The sequence below is a fragment of the Solanum pennellii genome, chromosome 12, assembly GCF_001406875.1.
Source record: "Solanum pennellii chromosome 12, SPENNV200".
Lineage (NCBI taxonomy): Eukaryota > Viridiplantae > Streptophyta > Magnoliopsida > Solanales > Solanaceae > Solanum > Solanum pennellii.
This window is the reverse complement of record NC_028648.1, coordinates 29,183,554-29,191,887: the sequence shown is the minus strand read 5'-3', so window position 1 is coordinate 29,191,887 and position 8,334 is coordinate 29,183,554. Positions and strand designations below refer to the sequence as shown.

Genomic DNA, 8,334 nt, shown 5'->3' with positions numbered 1-8,334 from the left:
TTTTTATCGAGGGTCGTATTGTATGTCACAATAGATGCATGTACATATATGTCCACTATTAGTCTAGAACGATGAGACAACTGGTATATATCGCTAGATAAGAGATGTACTACTATACTTGACATTGCATTATATTTCATTCCATATCTATATAATTTGTGAATTTGTGAGTGCATTTGTGTGAAACTTGGGTTTTATGAACTTGATGCTATGTACTATTGATCCAAAATCATTGTAGTGATTTTATTTATCTATGTGCTCTAAAAACATAGAACGGATAGGTTGAGCTTGTTTTATGCATATTTTATTTTTGGAGGTTTCATTGGGAGGAATGAGTATCTATACTCTACTCTGTTAGCTTGTGTTTACAAGATTTCTTGCTAAGTCAATTGTTGCTTGGATCGTCGTAATACTTTCTATTCTCTTCTTTTTTAAGGCTTCATATGGATATTTTTTGGAGGTTTCTATTTGTCGTCTCAGTGGACTTTTTTACTCGTATTTATGATCTTATTCTAATATAGTGACAACATTATTTGAGACTTGTGTTTTCTTTCAAATAAATTGTAATACATTAGAGGCTTGTGGTTATGACAATCAGGTTTTGGGGATTTAGTTTTGTTGACTTTTTATCCGTTTTATTACGTGTTATTAAACTTTAAATTATGGTTAATTTCCGCACTTTATCGTATTAGTTAGGTATTAGGCCGATTTGTCTTGGTGGAATAAAACGAGTACCATCACGTCCAATTTTGGTTTGTGACAACTTACCACTATTAAATATATTAAAATATAATTTCAGAATATGTAACTTTAAAATCGTGTATAGAATATGTTGGATGCCCTAAACATGGTATGAATCAAATGTTATACATAGTAATTTGTTGCATTTTAATGCATTAAATGTAAGTTTGATTTTTTAGAAGAAGAGTTTGAAAATCATGATTTTAAGCTAATTTCTATTCATACAGTTAATTTTGATGATTATTAATAATCTATTAATGTTTGAAACATATGGAAACTGCAGTTGGTCATAATAAGAAGAATATCTTGAATTATTAAAAAGCACCTTCTCTGAATTGTGTTTACAACTTACAAGCACCTGGTTTCTTTTTAAATTTAACATGTATGTGTATCTTTTTGGCATTACTATGATTGGACTTTTATTATTATTTTTCAAAAAAAAGGTCTACAAGATAGCTTAAAAGATGTGGCCCACCAAAAACTTCATATACAAAATAAAATAAAAACCAAGAAGAAAACAAAATCAATCTAAATTTGCCTCTAGATCCAAAGAATGGAATCCAGAGTTTCTTCTTCATTTCTCAATGGTTATCTTTTATGGAAGAAGCAAAGCTCCATTTTATTTCCAAATCACATTTCTAGATCTGAGCAGAGTCAGGTATGTGCTTTTTTTTTTCATTAAAAAAATGTGATTTGATGTCTTTGTTCTCTGATTCAAACAAACAAACTTATTTTTTGTCATGAACTAAATGATTTTATTTTGTATGTTCTTGTAGTGAGACTCAATGTTGTAATTGTTCTATATGGAATTCATAATAAAAGAGTTGGTTGTTGATTCTTCAGGTTTTGCCTTTCTGATGATACAATTTAATGTGACTGATTTATCTTGTAACTAAAGAAGTACCAACTTTAATCATGTGAATTTTTAATAATCGAAAAGAAATCATGGGTTGTGTATGAATGCTGAGAAAATATTTTTCTTTTTCAAATCATCTGAAAACCCCCATTTCATGATACAAAAATGTAATCTCATGTATAGATGCAAGATTGTTCCATTAGTTTTAATTTTGATTTATTTCTCTAGGTCTTATTATCTGCTTCACTTCTAATTAACAAATAGCATGTTAGAACGACAAGAAAAGGAAATAAAATTCATCAAGTAAACAATTTTATTTTACCTAGAATGTTTTCATTCTAATATCTATCAACTCCCTTGGAGCTTACAATGGAAATACTAGTCCTCATTTAGAATTCTCGGGATACACCTCACGACCTAAAAAATTACTACTGTACCAATGATTCACAACTAACATCTTACTTATAAATAATTCTTAACCTAATCACTCATAGTAGAACACTAGTCGACTTCTAAAATATTGATACAACATCGAATTGCATTCTTCAAGTGATAACCCTTAAACAAGTAGTATTCATATTTGACCATCAATGTATCCATTTTCACTTAATCTGTAGGATCCACCACTAGAATACCTCATACCTATTGAAAAGATCGTACTCAAATAACTCATACATTTATACATGTTGAGTAGTTGCATTAAATCATTAAGTTAGTTTGATATCTAACAAAAAGTGATATGTATTCTTTCATAGATCGGGTCGATGTCACGATTAACACCCTTCATAACTCTATCCAAGTAAGTATCAATAGCATTGTAGTAGTAATATAATGACCTTCTTTGATATAAGCTAAATCTATGAATCTTAATAGATATTCTATCCTCAATTAGCACTACATCAATATCATTATTCGCTAAAAGATTCATATATGTTATGGTAACTTTACTAATTGGACTGTCCAAAGTTACAATATTCGTTATCTAGCAATCACTTTTCTAATTCCACTTCCGATTGTAAAATAAATCCAGATATTCCCTACACCACAAAAGTACTATTCCCACTAACTAGGTAACAAACCTAAAAAAGATAACACGTTCATGAAGTCTCTCAAACCGTTGTTCAAAGTCGTCCTTAAAATATCCTCGAAATGCATCATGACTAATAACCTTATTCAATCCCTTCGAATTATTTACCATTTTGAATATGACCACACATCATTCCTATAAGTATATAACTTCAATATTAGTACCAAATCTTGCATCCAAGCCACACACGACATAAAATACTCAAATGAGGAATCACACATGATTCATCTTTATAAGTGAGAGAGAAGGAAGGAATCAATAAGAATTAGAACGGACAAAGGATGCACGATAAAGATTCAAGAAGTGAAGATTTGTCCTTATAGTCTATCTAGTATCTCGAAGATAAGTACTGGCATCTCCGTACTGATCCTCGAGACTATACTTACACTCGACTTGTGTACTATGAGACCTATGAAACTATTGCTCTTATGCACTTTGGTGACGATTCAAAAATGTATGTGATGGTACTAATTTTATCCCACAAAGCGAAGTATTTCTAATACCCAAACAATATGATAAAGTGCAGAAAAAATTCTATAATTGAAAGTTTAATGACATGTTATAATAAAGAATACAAATAGACTCAACTAACTATCCAAAACATGGTTGTCACATATACAAGCCTCTAATGTATTATAATGGATTTGAAAGAAAAATACAAGTCCTAAATGATGTTGTCACTAAAGTACCTTACAAAACTATCCATAGGAAGCCTCGGAAAAGAAGAGAATAGAAAGTATTACGAAGATCCTGGATTTTAACGTTAAAAAATGTAGAAGAAAGGGGTTATTACCAAATAATACGGTAATCAACAAGTAACCTTCTATATACAAGATAAGGAATCTATACAGGTACCCCTTACACCCCAATAGAACTTTACAATAGAACCTGCATAAAATAGACTCAGCCTATCAGTTCACATTTTTATTAGCACATAGATCAATAAAACCACTACAATGATTTTGACTCAACAATACATAGGATCATCAATCAAATTTTTTTGACAATAATCCACTCTCAATTTCCCAAATAATATAGATATTCATTGCAATGCAAGTATAGTTATATATGTTTGACCTAGAGACACACACCCGTTGTCTCTTAGTACGGGAACCATGAGGTACATATATGTCCATGCATCCATCATGACATGTGAAAGGGCCCTAAATATAAAATTCATTTTGCGTCCCTCGATAATTGAATTTGTCACGGCGTGCGCCACATTACTTAAAATATAGTATTCCTCGTGGCGCATGACACTTCCATTGAAATGGTACATCCTCTAAAATTTATTATTCATTCTCTATTTACATAAAACATGTCACAACCATGTCTCAAAACTAATGCAAATGACACCTTAACACAAATAATACGGAGATGAATATTTTCATAACAATGTACATTTCACAACAACACAATCATTATACAACATCAAAAGAATGAACCAATACTCCTTTCAAAACTATTATCTACACCTATGACACCAATAATTAATGACATTTCCTTTTATTACCCTTTTCATACACTAGAATTATCCAATATTAAAAAGTCAACACATCACAAAGTTCCATTACACTCGAACACATACAACAAGGAAATACATGATTCTATACATTTCTCAGGGGTTAACAAATCCACTAGCCCCAAACAATCCAAATATTACTCTAGTACTTGAGTATTCACCTTTAGTTGGGCTTCCAAGTAAATGGAATCCAAATCTATAATAAAATGCCTAAATTTTGATGCCAATCAATAGGTAAAATCTAATATTTTCTAAGTTTTAATCCTACGGTTAAGTCTTAATTTCTCAAAACACTACAACCCTAATATTTTATTATATATTATAATACACAAAATATTTAATAACCTCTTTCCACATATGAAAACAAACTATTCAATTTTTTATATATGGATATAGGTAATTAAATATTTGGTATATTATATTATACGAAAACTATTAGGGTTGTAGTGTTTGGAGAAATTAAAACTTAACCCTATGCTTAAAACATAGGAAACATGAGATTTGACCCATTGATTGGAATCAAGATTTAGGAACTTAATTTTAGGTTTAAAATGCATTGATTTGAAAGCCCAACAAAACTGGATGACTCAGGTCTCATAGAAATTGTTAGATTGTTTGAGGCAATTGTAGTTCTTAACACTTGTTACGAGTATAGAAATGCATTTCCTTTTGGTATGTGTTGGGAAATAATGGAACTTGGTGATGGATTGAATAGTAATTTTTAAATATTCTAATGTATTAAAAAGGGGTAATAAAAGACAATTTGATTAATTATTAGTGTGTTTTGTTGAGAGTGGTGTTTAAAGGCTTGTTGATTCATTTTTGATATTATCACGATTGTGTTTTAAATTGTTCATTGTTATGAAAATTTTCATCTACTCATTATTTGTGTTAGTATGTAATTTGCATTAGTTTTGAGACATGGTTGTGACAAGTGTTAAGTTAATTGAGTAAATAATAAGAAAATAAAGAGGATGTATCATTTCAAGGGACATTTCGCAGGGCGCAGTGGATACTATATTTCAAGGGACGTGTCGAATGCTATAACTATTTTAGGGATGTGTCACACGCTAAAAGAAATATTATTATTAAGGTACGTGACACACGCCGCAATGGATTTATTAATCGAGGGTTATGTTGTACGCTTTGATAGATATGTCCTCCATGGATCCGTAACTGAGAGACAATGTGTTTGTATTGCTAGGTAAGACATGAATCCTATACTTGGCATGTCATATCATTAAATTCAATATCTATATAATTTGTGAAATTGCGAATGCCTTTGTGTTGAACTTTTGATTGATGAACTTGATCCTATGTATTATTGATCCAAAATTATTGGAGTGGTATTGTTGATCTATATGGTATTGAAATTTTGAACTAGGTTGAGCTAGTTTATGCATGTTGTACTTATGGAGTTTCCGTTGGTGTAAGGATACCTATATTCTATTCAATTATCTTGTGAAGGTTACACGAAAAGTACCCTGTGGTTTGATACTCACCCTTTTCTTCTACATTTTTGTAAGTTACGAGCCCGAATCCTTGCAATACTTTCTATTTTATTTCTTTTCAAGGCTTCCTATGGATATTTTTCTAAGGTAGCTATTTTTCATCTCAACAGACATTATTACTCCTATTTATGTTCTTCTTGTAATTTAGTGGCAACATCATTTGAGAATTGTGTTTTTCTTACAAATAATTAATACATTAAAGGCTTGTGCACGTGCCCATCATGTTTCAGGGATTTAGTTAAGTTTACATGTTATCTATCTTATTAATATATATTGAACTTTCAGTTATAGTTTATTTCCGCACTTTATTATATTAGTTAAGTATTAGGCTTACTTGTCTTTGTGGGAAAATACGATTTCCATCATGCCAAATTTCGGTAGTGACAGATTACCTCTATTAAATCTAAATAAATTTAATTTCAGAAGTTTGAAACTTAAAATCATGTATATAATATGTCGGATTCCCTAAACATTGTATTAATTATATGGTATACATAGTAAATTATTGTTTTTCTATTGCATTGAGTATAAGTTTGGTTTTTTTAGAACAAGAGTTTGTAAATCATGATCTTAATATAATTTCTAATTATATAGTTAATTTTGATAATCAATAATAAGCTATTGCACTTTCCGAACTTATTGCAACCATAGTTGGTCATAATACGAACAATATCTAGATTTAAAATGTATGTATATCTTTTTTGGTGTTACTTTGATTGGGATTTTAATTATTTTTTTAATATAAAAGGTCTACAAGATAACCTAAAAGATTATTCCAACAAACACTTAATATACAAATTCAAATAAAAACTTAGAAGAAAACAATAGTATGTAAGAGCCGCAAGAAAAGGAAATAAAATTCATCAGGTAAACAATTTTCATTACCGAGAATATTTTCATGCCTATATCGATCCATTCCCTTGGATTTTACAATATAATCACTAGTTCTCATTTAGAATTCTTAGGATACACTTCACGAGCTAGCACATTAATATAGTACCAACAATTCACCACTAAGATCTTCCTTATAAATAATACTTAACCTAATCACTCGTAGTAAAACACTAATCGGATTATAAAATATGGATGCAATATAGAATCTCATTATACAAGTTGGTAATAAAATTACTCCTAAATAGGCTGTATTCACATTTGACAATCAACGTATCAATTTTTACATACCACTAGTACAGAATCATTAAAATCTGCAAGATCCACCCCAAGAATACCTCATACCTATTGAAAAGATCATACCCAAATAACTTCTACATTTATACCAGTTGATATGCACTCTTATCAAAAGCGATATGCACTCTTTCACATATCGTGTCAATGACAAAATTAAAATGCTCCATAACACTAACAAAGTAAGCATTGATACTATTATAATAGTCTTATAGTGACCTTCTTTGATATACACTAAATCTATGAAATCTCAGTAGAGATTGTAACCTAATTGGAGCAATATCATTCTCATCATTCGCTAAGTGATCCACACATTCTATGAAAGCTTTACAAATTGTATTTCTCAATAATACAAACTTCATTATCTAGCTATCACTTTTATTATTCCACTTCCAATTGTCGAACCAGTCCATATATTGACTACATAACATAAGTACTATTCCCACTGACTTGGTATCTAAACGAAAAAAAGATACCACATTCATGAAGTCCCTCTAACCTATGTTCAAGATAATTATTCCAATATCCTTGAAATAAATCATCCCGTCATCACCATATTCAACCCCTTTGAATCACTCTGACCCAAAAATGAACTCATCTTATCCCAACAAGACAAGTCAGCCTAATACCCAACTAACGCGATAAAGTGCAAAAATAAACTATAATTGAATATTTAATAACAAGTAATAATAAGGATAACAAGTCAATTTAACTAAATCCCCAAAAACTCGTTGTCACGTGAACAATCCTGTAATGTATTACAAATGATTTTAAAGAAAAATACAAGTATCAAATGATATTGTCACTAAAGAAGAACGAGATCATAAATATGAGTAAGAAGGTACGCTGAGATGACAACAACTACCTTAAAAATACTCCGCAGGAAATGTCAAAAAAATGAGAATAGAAAATATTACCAAGATCCAAGCTCGTATCCTACAAAAATGTTGAAGAAAGGGGTGAGTATTAAACCACACGGTACTCAATAAGTAACCTTCTAAAGACAAGCTAAGGGAATAGAATATAGGTACTCCTTACACTCCAACAGAACCTCTACAACGACAAACTGCATAAATCCAACTCAACCTAACAATGCAGAGTTTAAGTAGCACATAGATCAATAACAACACTCCAATGATTTTGGATCAACAATAAATAATATCAAGTTCATAAATCACCAACAAGTAGACACCCAATGTCTCTCAGTCTGGGACACACGTAGGACATATCTCCCTGCATCCATCACTGAAGCAACCCTTAATTATTATCCATTATAGTGTGTCATACATCGCTCGATAACAAAATCTGTAAGGCATGTGACACATCCCTTAAAATATAGTATCTGTTGTGGTGCATGACATGTCCCTTGAAATATTACATCCTCTTAAATTTCTTATTGCTCCTCAATTCAAAAAATACTTGTAACAACCAT

General features: G+C 30.6%; 1 long non-coding RNA gene across 1 annotated transcript; it reads left to right on the top strand.

Moving 5' to 3' along the window:
- Positions 1 to 1,258: 1,258 nt before the first annotated feature.
- Positions 1,259 to 1,702, top strand: LOC114075072. Its single transcript, XR_003575404.1, has 2 exons — positions 1,259 to 1,399; positions 1,518 to 1,702. It is a non-coding gene; the product is annotated as an uncharacterized LOC114075072 (long non-coding RNA).
- Positions 1,703 to 8,334: the final 6,632 nt, after the last annotated feature.